Consider the following 15,542-nt stretch of genomic DNA (forward strand, 5'->3'; position numbering starts at 1 on the left):
GACATGATATATACAACAGCGACGTCGGGCATAACATGTTCAACAGTGCCCTCAGGCTTGACATATCCAATAATGGCGGCGGGCATGCCATATCTGCTGATGACAAAGGACAAGGCAAAGTCAACAGTGGCAACGACAAGCGTGGCAAATTCAACGGAGGCGGCAGGCATGGCAGATGCAGCAGCGACGGCGGCGGGCAAGGTAAATCTTTATGCTATAAATAATGTTTACAATGAGTATACTGCTTTATTGCGAGTTGACTTTTTCTGTGGTGCTCATGAAACTAACAAATATTAGTTTCTACGCAGCTGAATGAATTGGGGTTGTATGCCAGTTTGGGGAAAAAGGCATAAATGTTTTGATTCTGCTTCTCTCAGTCTTAGAGCCTGCCAACTCCCATTTAACGTGATTGTATAACTGCTTCAAATGCTGTGGAAGTCTGGGGGGGAAGGGGGGTGTGGACTTTATGCCAAGTTATTTATAGTGGTTTGGGCAGGGGTAGAGTTAATTTTCTTCGTAGTAGATGATGCTGTGTTGCAGATTTGTGAGCAAAACAGTGTTGGTAAGGCACTGGTGTTTTAGCTGTTGCTGAGCAGTGCTTACACAGTGACAAGTCCTTTTCTGTGTCTCACGCTGCCCTGCCAGCGAGGAGGTCGGGGATGCACAAGAGGCTGGGAGGGCACTCAGCCAGGACAGCGGAGCCCAGAGGACCGAAGGGATATTCCACACCATTTAGCATCGTGCTCAGCAATAAATGCTGGGGGAAAGAAGGGGAAGGAGTGGGGAGTATGTACAGGGTTATGGCATTTGTCTTTCCAGGTAGCCATTACATGCGATGAGTCATTAATGCTACCTCAAATTTAACAACTTTACTTCTTTATTTCCAGTTCTTTTCCCTGTTCCACTTGGAGGGAGTGAGCGAGTGGCTGTGTGGTGCTTAGTTGCCTGCAATGGTTAAACCACAACTTTATTTAAGTTATTAAATTAGAGGTAACGTGGTCATATAAGCCTCACATAGAATGAGCCTAGGGTGCAATAATTGGCATATTATTGCAATAAAATAAACATTAATCTGTTCCAGAGTACTTGAAATATTTTTTGTACGGTTTGAAGTAGACAGCTGCTTTAACATGTTGAGGTGTTTGCTGAAGTTCTTGGAGTATCATTGGGCTGAGTTTGCCGTTCTTCAGCTTCCTGGCTTGCTTTTCCGTGCATTTAGACCTAAGTAGCATCTCCAGCTTTTCCTCTCAGTTTCTGGAATTTGGTTTTGAAGATATTGTCCTATACCCACTTGGAAACTTCCCTGTGTTTTATTATTACTTTTATCTGCAAAATAACTCAAACATCAGGTTTTTCGACGTCACTGCGGGACTTCTGTTGGGTAGTGAATTCAAGTAGTTGTTGCTCTTAAATATAAACCTTTAATTCTTTTGAAAATACAGATACAACCAACAAGTACTGTTAGCAGTCCTGAGTTCGCGTTTTCATCTCCAGTTGTGAAATCTACTGAGGCAGAAGTGCTACCTACGTCTTCTGTAAGTAAAATAATAAAGGAGCTTGACTTTTTTTCTTAGGCATTTAGTAGGCTGTTGCAGAACACTAAAGCAGAATCTGCCTTGATGGAGAAAAGTATGTAGGCTTCTGGCTTATAATTTGTCATTCAGCATGCGTGCTACAAATGTGAAGAGCAGCTTTCAGATTTGGTTTTGTGTGTGCATTCGATTGAAGTTCCTGTGGCTTGAGAATCTGAAAAACCTCTCTTGTTCATAGCAGATTGGGTTTACATTTAGTGTTCCCGTTGTAAAATCGGCAGAACTTTCTGGACCCAGTGGTACTCCAGTGACGCCCTTTCTTACCCTAGGTAACTGAAACTTTAGCACTTCAGATCTGAAGTGCTGATTTTCCTTTTTTTCTTTATTAAATCTTCAATCTGTCCTGTCTGCGCATGCTAGCAATTCCAGGCAGTGTTGGACTTCTGCAGTATTTTTCCGGTGACAGATCTGCTTTTATAATTTTTGTTTTGTTTTGTTGCTTTTTGTTTTGCTTGTAATCATAAAGCATTGCAAAGTAAGTAGAATTTGTGAAGATTCTTATGTGAGAAGCATGAAAGCTGGAAATTCTTGTTTCTAACAAAAGTGAGTATAATCTGCTCTAACTAGGTCACATTGTGAAAGCTGGTTTTGTTTTCTTTTGTTTCAAAAGACACCACCACCTCAACCAACATCAACACACAGAAAGAGGAGGTCAAAGATTTTGCTGGTGGTCCCTTCACCACTGCCCACGTCTTAAAGGAAGGAAGCGTCTTAGACGTTCTAAAAAATCCTGGTGAGATAATGAACTCCTTTTAAAAAGATGCTGCAAAAAATACGCTAGCATTTTTTATTAAAAAAAAACCAACACACGACTTATGGTTAATAGAGTATCTGCTATAAATATGAATGTAGGAGAGCATTACATTAAGCGCTGCGTTTGTTAGGGTGCATCTGCCCCCTTCTATTCTAAGTGGTGTTTGTTGCTGGAAGTAAAACTGCAAGATGAAAAGCAGATGGGTTGCATCTCCTTTACGTGTTAGGATGTAATTGTAAATGAGGTACTAAGAGAATTAGCCAGATAATCGGTGTTTCATTTTAAGTAAATACAATTTGTGGAATTGAAAAGGAAATGTTTGTAAAACTCAACACTCCTGTCCCACCTTCAGCCCAGGTGAAGAAAGAATAGGAAAGAGCTTCAGTTCCAAATACATGGCGAAAGCTGCGAATCTTTGGGCCTTAGCTTACAATGGCTCCTGTGGATTAAAATTTAAACTGCAAACAGAAGTGGAGTGTTTTACGTTAAAAACCCTTTTCTGAATTTTGTTTTTAAGCAATTGCAATTGTTTTCAACAGTTTCATAAAGTGTGTCTGTGGAAAAGATATCTTTTAAGAAAAAGGGCTTTATTGAGTTTGATCTTTTCCCAAAAGTCTTCTTCTAACTTACATACTTGTTAAGAAGGCAGCACATTTCTCTACTGGAAAGAGCTAAGTGAGAGAAAATACATTGTGCATTTTGTTTAAGGGAAGACCTCTGAGTGAAGTGACATTCACTTTCTTTATCGGTTTAAAAGAAGCAGAATCTAAATCCACATTGTTCAAAGACTTCATTTTTGACTAAAAAAAACCCAACAAACCACAAAACAACTATGTTCAAGGTAGATTTACAAGCAACTTGAGCTGCTGTTTAAGATGCATTTCCTTTAGTCTTTCTGTATTAGTAGCTTGTCTTTTCTGTTAAAATTGCCACCTTTTAAATAAGGAGTTGTCCTGTGTCCGATGCATTTTGAAAAAGATTATAGAAAATTAGACAGTTGTTCAATTGTCTTGAGTTTTTATTATTTAATTAATATTCAGCATCTGTGGGAAAATACCGTACGGATTGCTGCTCCGAGTACAAACTTCTGTACAGTTACTGGAGTAGATTTGAGTCATCTGCTACGGAAGGAGGAGCTTTAGAAATCTGATTCGATTGGGCATCGCGTCTTAATCAAATTGTATTATTTCCATTCCACGTTGGACTGTCAGATTTCAGTCAGCTACTGTCTGTTTGTACTTGTATCGACCAGTGAAAATGTTGATTTAAAGCTTGCTTGGAAACAAAGAGTTAAATGAAGCTTTAACGAAATGTTCTGTTGTGACCCAGTGCAGCAGATGAAATTTCATCCGTTTAGATAAGATTTCTGGGGACTTCCTGTTGCGCTCGGTCTGAATGTCTAGTTGTAACCATTGGCACCTGAGTTGAAATTTTTGCCCTCTAGTAAAGTCACTTAGTTACATGTAGTGAGGTGCTGCGCTAACAGGAAGACTTTTTTTTCTTGCTTCCTAATCTTTGGATTGTTGAAAACACGCTCTTCTACGTCTGCACAACCTACAACAAGCACAGTGGTTTATACTAGGCCTGCAATAACAACTTTTTCTGCAGGTAAAGAGACTTCTAAACAAGCATCGTACTGGCAATCTGATACATGTGACCCTTTTCTGCAAAACAAAGACATAAAGGACAAATGTGTAACTTGTCAAGCTACTAAAGCCTCAACAGTTGAGAGTATGAAACAGACAGTAAGCTCAAGTCAATGCGACACCTCAAAGCCAGCAGCGCCCCCAGCAGGGATGCTGGGCTTTGGAGACAAATTCAAAACAGTACCTGGAACGTGGGATTGTGATACATGTCTTGTCCAAAACAAACCGGAAGCTACAAAATGTGTAGCATGTGAGACACCAAAACCTGGAACGGGAGTAATGCCTGCTCTGACATGACCAGTGGTCACAGACAGCTCGGTGACAGTGACATCCTCCTCGAGCAGCACTGACACAACAGCCACTCTGGGCTTTGGAGACAAATTTAAGAAGGCGAAAGGCTCTTGGGACTGTGGAATATGCCTTGTACCAAATAAGACGGAAGATAACAAATGTGTAGCCTGTCAGTCTGAGAAACCAGGTATGGTCCTTTTTTTCCTGTTGTTTCCATCCTAGCCTCTGTGAATCTTGTACAGAATAAAAGTACGTTGCATATATGGAATATTTTAAGCAACACGATTCCCAGGTACGGTTGATGGGTTAGCGGCTGTCTGCAGGATTGGTTTACAGGCACTTCAGAGGTCTCAGCCCAGGTTCCAGCCTGTCGCATAAATTGAACTGATTGTGAAATGTATTAGTACGGAGCTGGATCAATGCAGATACCCCCAGCTTTGCAGCTGGTGAGGGAAGATGGCTGAAGTGGGTGACTTAATTTAAAAACAACATAGTGATTTTTCACTGGCGAAAATGAGAACTCCATAGAAAGAGTTAAAAATGACTGCGTTTTTCTCTTTCAAAAAATAAGTAAAAAAAATTACAGAATGTGTCCAAAATGCCTCTACTCACCGTTTGTATGTAATTGAGGGGAGATGTGAAGCCAGATTTCAAGACAGTGTAGTCTTAACTAGTCTTAAGCTAAAGCAGAGAGATGCCTATGAAGGTCAGTGGTAGGCTTCAAGAAAGCGAGTGACCCGCTGGGTAACTTCTTCAGGGCAGTACTGGGTTGTTTCCCATTGTGTGTGACCGTAATTGATTTTGAGCGTGGTTGTATTGTTTTTAAAATACGATTCTAATTCTAACTTTGACTCTAAATGTCATTTAACATGCCATTACATCGAAAAACACCTGTGCGAATATATCGTGGAAGAAACAAATTAAGATGGACTAGACCGGGCTTTTGTAATCATCCTGTGAGGTAAGACTGAAATTTCATGAGGTAAGATAATGGATTTCAGACAGAGTTGATTCTCTTGGACTTCCAACCTCTGAGCGGTCAGTCGGCATCTTTGTCTGAGGCTCTTGCCATTGCAAGGAGGAATTTTGGAAATGAGGGGTTTACTGTGACCATGGTGCAGTGAATTGCACGGTTACGTTGCACTTGTCAGGAGGAAGAGCGATGCAAGTAATACTAGGATAAAAGTTTTCTGCGTGTGCCGTGGAAGGGAAGAGCCATTCTTGTCTTTCCGGTTTTGAATTTGAAGCGTTATCTTCTGCTTCTCTCTTAAAAGGCACCTTTTTTTTAAAAGGCACCTGTCAGGCCTCTTTATGGAGGTTACACTGTCGTCAACAGCAGCAGAAGCTTGTGTGCTGAACAGAGTTGTGTGTTGTTTGGAAGCTTTGAGTTCCACTCTGGTTTTTTTGTTTGTTTGTTTCTTTGTGGGTTTTTGGTGGCTTTTATTTTTTTCAGGGGCGGGGGGGGGAGTTGCGGAGTAGTTTTGAACATTTCTGTGGGATTTGACAAATCAAATTTAAAAGTTAATGTTCATTTTATAGTTCATGTTCAAACAGGATGGTTAACTGTCTTGTTTGTCTCACAGAGGGTCCAACACCTGTGACCAGTAGCAGTGCATCTGCATTTTCTGCTCCTTCTGGAGAATTTCTGGATTTAGACAAATTCAAGAAGCCTGAAGGAAGCTGGGATTGGGAGACCTGCTTGGTTCAAAACAAAGCAGAGGCCACGAAGTGTGTAGCCTGTGAAAGTGCAAAGCCAAGCACCAAAGCAGAGCTCAAAGGTAATACTTAATGATTAAAACGAGGATGCATATTCTGTGATTTATTTTTTGGTTTGCTCTGATTTTTTTTATTTTCTTACCTGTTAAGCACAATTATTTTTTCCTTTGAGGTGTGGCAAAATTATTCGTTTTTCCTGTAGGAATATTGCCTAGATAACATCTGTTTCCACACTTTTCCCCAAGAATAAGTTTATCCTTTTTAGAGAAAAGCTTTCATTAATGACGTGCTTGTTCTTTACATGCCCTACACGTTGTTCATTTGGAGTTCAGACTAAAAACATGATCTTTCAAAGAAGTTCGTATACTTTTTAAAGCCAGGTGGTGGGCAGAAAACACAATTGTGAAAAGTTTTATGTAGAGAGGAAGCATGGGGTTTTCTTGTTTGTTTTACTGTTTGGTTGGTTGTTTGTTAAACAGTTTTGACTGGAAAGATCAGGACTAGAATGTAGTTCAAACCTTCATGTACTGCAGATACACCGTGGGTTACGGACTTGACATTCACTTATTTCTGCAGGTTTTGGTACTGCGACTGCGTCCACAAAATGCTGCCTTGCCATCATTTACATTCGGTGTTCACTCAGAGTGTTCAGGTGCAGAGTCTGCAGCTGCCTCACAGTTTATTTTGGGAAGGACAGAAGAGAAGCAGGATTCTGTCACTACTGCTGCTCCGTTAGTGTTTGGAAAGAAAGCTGACACTGAAGAGTCAAAGACACAGCCTAGCTTTTCAGTTGGGAAGTCCGAGCGTACAAAAGAAGAGAGCACAGCAAAACCTATGTTCAACTTCAGTTTTGTTAAACCATCAGAGAAGGAACCTGAGCAAGCAAAGCCAGCTTTTTCATTTGGGGTCCAAACCAGTACTTCAGGTAAACAGAATATCTTTTGTCTTCACTTGTGCGCTTATGTCCATCAAGTAAGACCTCTGAAACCATACTAGAAAAAATCTGCGGGATTTGATATGTTCATGTACTAGAGCTTTAGAAAAAGTTTAATTCCTATATGCAGCATGTCTTCTGTCCTGGTTATTGATACGTACGCAATTAGTAGCAATCCCTTTTTTGATCTCAACACTAGGTTTAGACAAAAAATTGCGACACCTTAAGGAACCTGTCCTGCATCTCATACAAGCACAGAAGTTGCAGTGTCTCAATGCTAGCAGTACAGTTGGTGGTAAAATCTTTAGTAGGGTGAAATAGAGGCCTCACACTTTTCAGAGAAAAAAAGAGATGAGAGAGAGTATCTTATTCCCACGTACTTGCAACTATGCTGCAGAGTGTACTGCTGTTACTCTAGTGCTACAAAGGTCCAAAAATCACTGAACAGTTATTAGCCAGTTTTGTATTCCTTTAATTTGTTGAAAGACTGCAGTAGAGGATTGAAGTTTTTATTGAGGATCACTGTGTGGAAAAATTCTGATTGTTAAATGTCATTTGTATGACTTAAGAACCGCGTTTTGGAGTACAGAATTCAGTATTAATTCCAGAAGGGGTAAGGGAAAGGACATTAGCTAGTAATCCCGAACAAAAGCAGTGTATAGAGCTATACTGATTTTAATCGCAGTATTCTTACAGTTGGTCTGTTACTGAACAGATATGTTTTGGGGAGATATGGTGGCCAGGGAGGCGTGTGTGTTTGTGTGCTTCCTCTTCTAGTTAAGGTTCTGGGGTTTGGTTTAGTCAGGAAAATTCGATGAGGCACCTTGTGTAAAAGGAAATGTTAACCAGCATTTTTCAACACGGTGTAGTCCCTTAAAAGTGTCATAGATGAAAAGAGGCCATAAACGCTGGGGGAAAAAGTTAGTGGGAAACTGAGAGCAGGATCACATTCAGTAGTGAGAGAGCAGCAGCCTAGGGAAAGCTGATGAATGACTGTAACAGATAGTTCTATTTTAAGTGTAAAACAACACTCAGTACTTTATAATGGTGGTCTTACCAGAGGGTTCTTCTCCATGGCTCCTAAAAGCACGTCTTGAAGGCATTCGAGTGCAGTGAACTTAAGCTGTAAGAGTTGGGCTGGTAAGCTTGGCCTGATTTGAAGCTGTAGGCACGGGGCTATAATTTCTGAACAGGCTACAAAAGAAACTGTACCACTGTGCTTTTCAGTGCTCCGTTTAGCAAAGCCATCAAATTGTTGCAGGCAATTGATGTTGTTCTTCTAAGAGCACCTGAAAGATATTTTTGTTTGAAGAGTTCAGAGGTACCGGTTAATACTGGTTCAGATAATTACAGCCAGCTCTTGGTGTTTGTGACCAATAAAGTTTGTGGCTCCAAAAGGAGTGGGTTAGTGCTAACTGATTAACTGCTGTATATGCAGAAATATGGAATCTGATTACTTACGCAGAGAGCACTTAAAATGTATTGTTTTGCTGGCTCTCAGTGAGTTGCATCTTAATGCTACCAAGGAATAAGCTTTTTGCTTCTGGCCCAAGTTTTTTAATTTGGTGAAAGCCTTTTCTGTGCACGTGCACATGCCAGAGAGGTTGCTTAAGTAATAGAAGCTATAGTAGCTGCTATCTTCTGTTTTTTGTAGAAGACAGAAATTGAATTCGTTAGCTTTGTAACTGTTATGCATACCAGAATTGGTTTTCTCCCTTTTGAAAATAGTAGAGGGTATGCCTATGTCAGATTTGGTGAGCAAGGTGATCAGATGAGGGCACTGCAAGACTGCCAGAACGCACCAGGTCTGGGGGGAAAAGGAATCCGGCTGAGCATAGGAATTTCTAAAAGGTAACCAAGGAGTTGTGCATTGATACAGTTATTCTAAATAATCAGATTCTTGTAGCTCTGCCTTTGGAAAGTCTGTGGCCCTTGCTGTAGTGGCTGCACACAGGATGCAGTCTACAAAACCAGAAATGCAGAAGTCCTATGTTTTGACTCCCTGGATTCATCAACCTGCTTCAGGATGGCTGGGGGAATCCAACTGTTAAGTCTAGCCAGACAGCGCAACTTGGGCTTAGCTGCCATTGTAACCAGCCTTGTTTCTCAACAGTAGCAAAGCTGAATGCATTGGTAAATATTTTCAGGTTTGGGCCTGCATAAGGTAGAAGGGACAACAAGTGGTTTTATGTGCTAGGGAGTTCTTGTTCTTAGAGCTTTCCCTCTAGTTTGAGAGAAGCACATAACTAGTTTTACAGTGGGTTGACAGGAAAGAAGTGGGGGGGAAAAATGGGAACGCAGGGAGAAAGCCAAAGGCGTTATTACTAGAACAGGTTTAGAATGCTATTCTTTGCTTTTCATGAGCTTAGGGCAATGGGGAGTTTAAAGCTTAGCACTTCCTGAGAGGGTTTCTTACTCTACCGGCTCAGTTCAATCACTTATTTAAGGCAATTCAGGTCTCTGAACGGTTAAAGAATTGATACCAAATTTGATGAACTTTGATCCAGGATACTGACAAAACAGGACTTCATATAAACAATTTCAGTATGTTCATGAGGTTAGCTTGTGCGTTCTGTTAAATAGTAAAAAATGACACTTCTGTTTCTGTTTACCTAGCATAATTCTGCAAATGTTGCCTCCTTCTGCTTTAGAATGGAAATGCTCTTCTCCAAGAGAGCACTGTCCAAACTTCTTTGCCAAAATTTTTTGATTAAATTAATATTGTTTTATTTTGAAAACAAGAATAAGCCACAAACATGTTTTCTTGCTTCGGCTATCCAGAAGAACGTCAACAGTATTTTCAGATTTTCCTTCCCTACACAACTGTATGTAGGAAGAGTGCAGTTGGAAGCAGAAGACCTAAGATGATGTATCTTCTGTTTGTTTACTACAGTAACAAGACAATGGATTACCTCTTTATTAGAACTTGTGTAAAACTTTGCAGTATTGAAACAAATGTAGGTATTAAAATACACATCAGTAATACGTTTCTGAATGGCTGAGTACCGTGCTCTCTTAGCATTGAAATACCCAGCCATTGGATTAGTTTGTCCCTCATGTTTGCTTAGTTTGGAAGCTATTTCAGAATGCCTTCAGCTTGTATTCTTCCCCAAAAGCATAGAACTCACTTCTCTGCATCCCCAATTCAAGTCAGAGAAACTGGGCACTGCAGACACAGGAGGTCTGCCTGTACAGAATCAGTGAAGACAAGTCTAAACAGCGGATTTTTTTGAATATGCAGCTGGGTTATCTGAATGTTCTTTATGCAGTGTACCTCAGTTTTAGTACAGATAGCACTTGTCTTGGTTCTTGTCATTAGTCTGAAGCTGCCCCTGAGAAAATCTTGAAAGGGAAAGTAGTGAAAGCTAATCAGCTGGCCCTTTCTTCTTAAGAACCAGCGTATTTTGTAATTCTCCCACTAATAATAAGGCGTCACGCTGGAGAATCGCGATTGTGTTGTTAAGCAAGACTGACTTCACCTGAGCGGTATAGTTGGCAGCTGTTGAATGTTTAATGGACTTTAAACAAACAAAAAAACTGAGCAGGTGGAGGTAGACATGGCAAACTGACAGGCAGTGTCAGATGCTTCTTTGAAATGGATAATCTGACTCCATTCACTTCTTTCTGGAAATAAGATCTAGTAATTAACCAAACAAAAGATAGAAGGGTTAAGACTGCATCTTTAAAGCAGCTGTGCTTGATAAATGTCTCTGGTCTTAAATCAATCTTTAGCAAAGCACAGAGACATAGCAGCAGCTTGCTTATGCCAACGCTAAAAATACTTGATGTGTACAGGTAACCATGTCAAGGCTCTGGAGTTAATCCATGAGAACAATTCCTTCTGGTATTGGCAAAGGTGAGGATGCTTGCTTCTATAGAAATGAGGTTTTGAGCTGTGACTTAAGCTGTCACTTAGGTGACTGTTTAGGAAAGCTTCCTTTTAAGCTTTGAAGTATGTAAGCTGACAAATTGTTTAAGTTCAGAACTGGGTTTACAGTCTCTTGTTCTCTGACTGTATGCAACTTCTCATGTTTCAGACTGAAAGCAGAATTGCAGCGGTACCAGTCATGCAACTATAATGATTATTGCCAAGATTACCAGAACTACCACTCGCAGAGGAGTTACGATGCTTACGCTGACTACAACTACAGCTCCTATGCTCCCTATGACAGCATGCAAGCTGTTGGAGACTGCTCTTTAGGAGATTCTTTAATGGCTCCAGCTGTTTTTGAGGTAAAGATAGTGCACGCTTGCTGTAAAGAAAATATTTCACAGATAATACGTTGTACAGATTTGCTCTGATTCTTCTGATTTGCTTTGCTTAAAGCAAATTAAACAGTTGTTTTAAGTGGTCTTATCGTGGTCAATGTATTAGTTGTGACCTCCGGAAGTCCCTTCCAACCTGTACTGTAATATTGGCTTTCTTCTAAAAATAAATAGATAAAATGCCATCTATCCTTGTAGTTGTAGGAAGAAGGAATGGGTTGAGACTGCAGCACTTTGAATCTGTGATGCTTTCTGAAATGAGTTATGATTAAACTTAGCCTTTTCTGTCTTTCAGGAATCTTCAGTTATGACTGCAATCGGTGATGACCTAATTACTGACGGTAATAAGGGTTCTATCATTGTCACTTGAGTTTAGCCATCCTTGTGCCTTTTAACAATACAAGCCAACCTCTACTGGATGAAGAACATCTTGAAAATTCAGCTGAGGTCAAACCTCTGTGGGGTTGATCTGCAATCAGCTGGGGTTTTAAAGCTGATACAGCATACACTGACCGCATCAAGTAAAACGGGACACTGTCAATGCTTCGCAGCAGGTTTCTTGTACCTGTGCCTTCATTCCCATTTGAAAATGGTCTAAGACAGAATTTTGTTCTTTGTATTGGTTCCGCTAAACAGATTTTATATTAGAAACTCAGTAATATGCAAAAGCTTTGTTCTCCACCCTGAGGTAAAAGCTTATGTTGCAGATTCCAAAAGGAGGATTCAGCTTGCACTTACAAATACGGTACAAAACATATTTGTGTCCTGGAAGGTTTGCAAAGTTCCTCACGTGGAGGCATTTTGTGTTAGTGTTTAGAAACTATCCTATGTAACGTGTATTGCCGTAGAAGTGAATTAAATGACTCTTGGGAGGGTTTCATGGCTGATTATCCGTAAACGTTATCTTTACTATCTTAAACATTGTCTTTGTCTTTATCTTGAAAGACAGTTCTAGTCCCAGCCTTCTAATATACAAATTCCCAAAAGTTGGAGTTGTGAGGCTCAAAATTTTAGAGGACTAAATACCTCACTAAAATTAGTAGATCTAATAGCTTATTACACTTAGCTTAAAATACATTTTATTAGCCATTTCACGTGAAGTTTTTTTGTGCGCATGCCTCAGATTTGATACTTGGACTTACCAGGCTTTTATTTTCAGATCCACAGCTCTACTTGGATGTTGATGAAATGAACAGACAATTCACGGAGACAAGCGAAGAACTCTACGATTCACTCATGAATTGTCACTGGCAACCTCTGGATACGGTCACTTCTGAAATCCCCTCTGCTATTTAAGTGTCTTCTAGAGCATGACCGTTATGGCCAAAGTGCTAAAACTACATTTCTTCTACATTATTCTAGCTCATAAGTTTTAAAGCACAATGATAGGTTGGGTTTTTTTTGCTATGCTTTTGACAGTTTCTGTAATCTTTTTGTTCATCACTCCCTTCTTGGAGCATCATGAAGTCATGTAAATATTCGAGAAATGTAAAGAGGTAAATGGGGTCTAAAGATAGACTTGCCTGTGTAAATAAAAGATTTGTTTCTGCAAACCTGCCAGCAAGGGATTTTACTTGTACCTGTGTGCAGCACGTTCTCTTCCGGCTTATGGAATTTAACAAGGTAGTAAGGGTATTTCATCTGTCTTTATTTTTATATGGGCATTAGGACACAAGCAAAATCTAGCTTCCCCTTGTTTTCCTGGTTCCTTAGGTAAGCGACAAGCCAAGCCTTTCATGTGCTTGCTTAGACTGGAAGTATGTATGGGAGACACTCACAGGCCTTGCTATGGAAACACCTGTGCCCACTTTTTCCTGCAGGCTGCTGGCTCTAACTGTACTACTGATACATGCTAGGTCAGCTAAAATTGGCTTATAAATAGGGTATGTTAAGCATATGGAAGTGTAGACTTCAACTGCCATAGCTACAAACATCCCGTGGAATGAGGATGATGTCTGCTGGCACTCTCTGCATCAGCATTCAGTTTTCCCTTGCCCTTCTTACTGTTAGACTTCTCAGCTGACGCTTTACAGCGAAGAAATTGCTACAACATAATCCGTGTTCTTAAACCTAAAAAAAAAAAATCTTGGAGAAAACAACTTGCTGGTTTTCCCTCCTTGCTGGCAAGGAGAAAAATAGTCCACCAGGAACAACAAAAAAATCCTAGTAACAGCTCCTTAAGTTATACCCTCTGCTACCCTCTCTGATTGCTCTGGTCTTCCTTCATTCACGGTAATGAAGTTTTTAAAGCTCTGGTACAAGGATGACAGCACTCAAGTCAAAGGAGATGAGAGCAATGAGGAAAGCTTTGCTTTAAGCTAGAGCAGTCTTGCGAGTTGCTGCCTTTATGCTGTTCTTATCTTGAAGGGTACAGAGTCTTTTCCAGTCATAGGGACTCCATAACCCTATGAGTATGGAGAAAAAGTTGCTAATTAACAGTGTGTATAATAAGTAAGTGAGGCTGGAAACAAAAGAATATTCCTCCAAGAAAAAAAAGGAAGCAGAAATTACTGTACTTAATAGCTGGGGAAGCTGTTAAAGCTAGTTGACACAGTTCTGGTACTGCCGTGTGTGTTTTGGGGGCAACATAAACCATAATTGCTGTGATGGCAGGTAAGAATCCAGTTCTTTTTTATGGCTTAGTGTAGTCAGTGAAAGCAGTGGTCCTAAGCTGCATGCTGTTCTTAAATGTAATGCAAATTCTCTTTTGTGACTCCTCAGTACTTCCAGGTTACTTGTAGCTGATCACCAGCAACTGCTTCTGTTAGCTATTAGCTGTTGGGTTTTTGCTAGGAATACTTTCAGTCCTGAATTGAAATGATGACATCCTGAAACAGAAGAGGCTCTTGGAGTATTGTAGGAAGCACATTCTTCCTGGTTCTAGTGCAGGTGTAGACGTAGGAGGAGACAGAAGGCAAAGAACCTCACATAGGTGGAGGGGGTGAGGTGGCATCACAGTTAGAGCTGTTGCAGTTAACTCTTCCCAAAGCATGAAAGCAACGTGGCTGGGAACAGGGATTTGTTGGGTTGCTTCTTTGTGTGAGCCAGGGAGTCTTTTGAGGGGCAGATTAATAAGAATATGACACAAGGTAGAGGTGGAATAGATGAAGCAAAGAATCTGGGTGGGAAAAGGGTTGCTTGTACGTGTCTATGGAATTGTTTCAGGGGACTGAGCTGGGGCAAATTCAAGATAATAGATGCAGCCTCCTTGAATTTGGATGGCAGTGCTGAAGCTTCAAAACCTTACAAGGTTTGATGCCACTTCAATTGCAGTGCATAGCTGTGGTACTTGAGCTCAGAAGTGCAAACTGCACAGGATTTTTTTATCTATTTTCTTCAATGTGAGCAGCAAAACATCTTCCAGGAATGTGCCTGGGTGCTACGCTGCTTTGACACGGCTTGCTTTGCATCACCAAACACAGTAGTTAGGTTGCATCGAGTACTTTGTGGAAACATTCATTGTGTTGTCACCCAGAAATGGGATGCTACAGATATGTGTTGGCCCGGCAGTATCAGTGCTGGTTTTTGGCCTTTGAGAGGTTGGTCCATAACATGTGACCTGTGTAACGAGAGGCCCACATAGATTGGTGACTTCATTAAGTCTGATACTGTGGTGGTGTGTGACCCAAGGCCCTGAACGTCAGAAAATCAGGCTGTGGCCACCTATTTTATGCAGACTTTGCCTATTAACAAGGTCTCTACACTGTACGTTAGAGACGTGCGCCTCCTTTTCCGGACTAGATAGCGAAAATACCAGTTTTGTAGTTCAGTGAATGAGATTGGTTGGGCTGTTTGTTCTCCAGAGCTGAAAAATGTTGGGAGTGTATTCTCTTGGAGTCCACAGAAATGAAAATGATGAGAGGAAGAGAACGTTGGTTGCAGCCCGCGTGCTGCTGTTATAAAGTAGTTCTCTGATGTCTTTTTCCCTCTGCTGAGACTTATCAGCCTATCGTCCTTTCCTGTTAGGAGCGCATACCTGGCTTGGGATGGTGTGCGCAGGGCAGATTCTTTACCGTAAGAACACAGTGAATGCCAGACTTCTTCCTGTACTGCCGTGTTAACCGTGAGTCACAAATTCAGGAAGCAGTGATTGCATCGGAACTGCTAGAATGCTTTGCGGAGTCTTTTTACTGGGTAAACTTCACAGCTGCAGTTACAACTTCCAGCCTGTGTTAGCTGAACACATCGTACTGGTGCCCGCCATCAGTTTGACAAAGATGGGATTGCAGTAGGAACTTGCTTTTTTCCTTCTTTTTAATTAAACAAGTCTTTGAAGCAACTTTTCCAACACCGCCATACTTCACTTCTTCCAGTTATTTTCTGTTTTACTTAGCTGAAATGTT

The 15,542-nt window shown here is 40.8% G+C and overlaps 2 pseudogenes across 2 annotated transcripts in view; one reads left to right on the top strand and one right to left on the bottom strand.

The window, feature by feature from the left end:
- Window positions 1-15,542, bottom strand: part of LOC310891269 (nuclear pore complex protein Nup153-like) — a 270,187-nt pseudogene that overhangs the window by 109,170 nt on the left and 145,475 nt on the right. The gene's annotated exons all lie outside the window — the stretch shown is intronic.
- LOC310891264 (nuclear pore complex protein Nup153-like) overlaps window positions 3,804-15,542 on the top strand; it is a 42,133-nt pseudogene continuing 30,394 nt past the window's right edge. Inside the window, exons 1-4 of the transcript XR_014589258.1 lie at window positions 3,804-4,470; window positions 5,197-5,265; window positions 5,867-6,061; window positions 6,576-6,924. The product of XR_014589258.1 is annotated as a nuclear pore complex protein Nup153-like (transcript). The remainder of the gene's footprint in view (window positions 4,471-5,196; window positions 5,266-5,866; window positions 6,062-6,575; window positions 6,925-15,542) is intronic.

Source organism: Anser anser (assembly GCF_964211835.1).
Source record: "Anser anser genome assembly, contig: HAP1_SCAFFOLD_60, whole genome shotgun sequence".
In the NCBI taxonomy this organism is placed as follows: Eukaryota; Metazoa; Chordata; class Aves; order Anseriformes; family Anatidae; genus Anser; species Anser anser.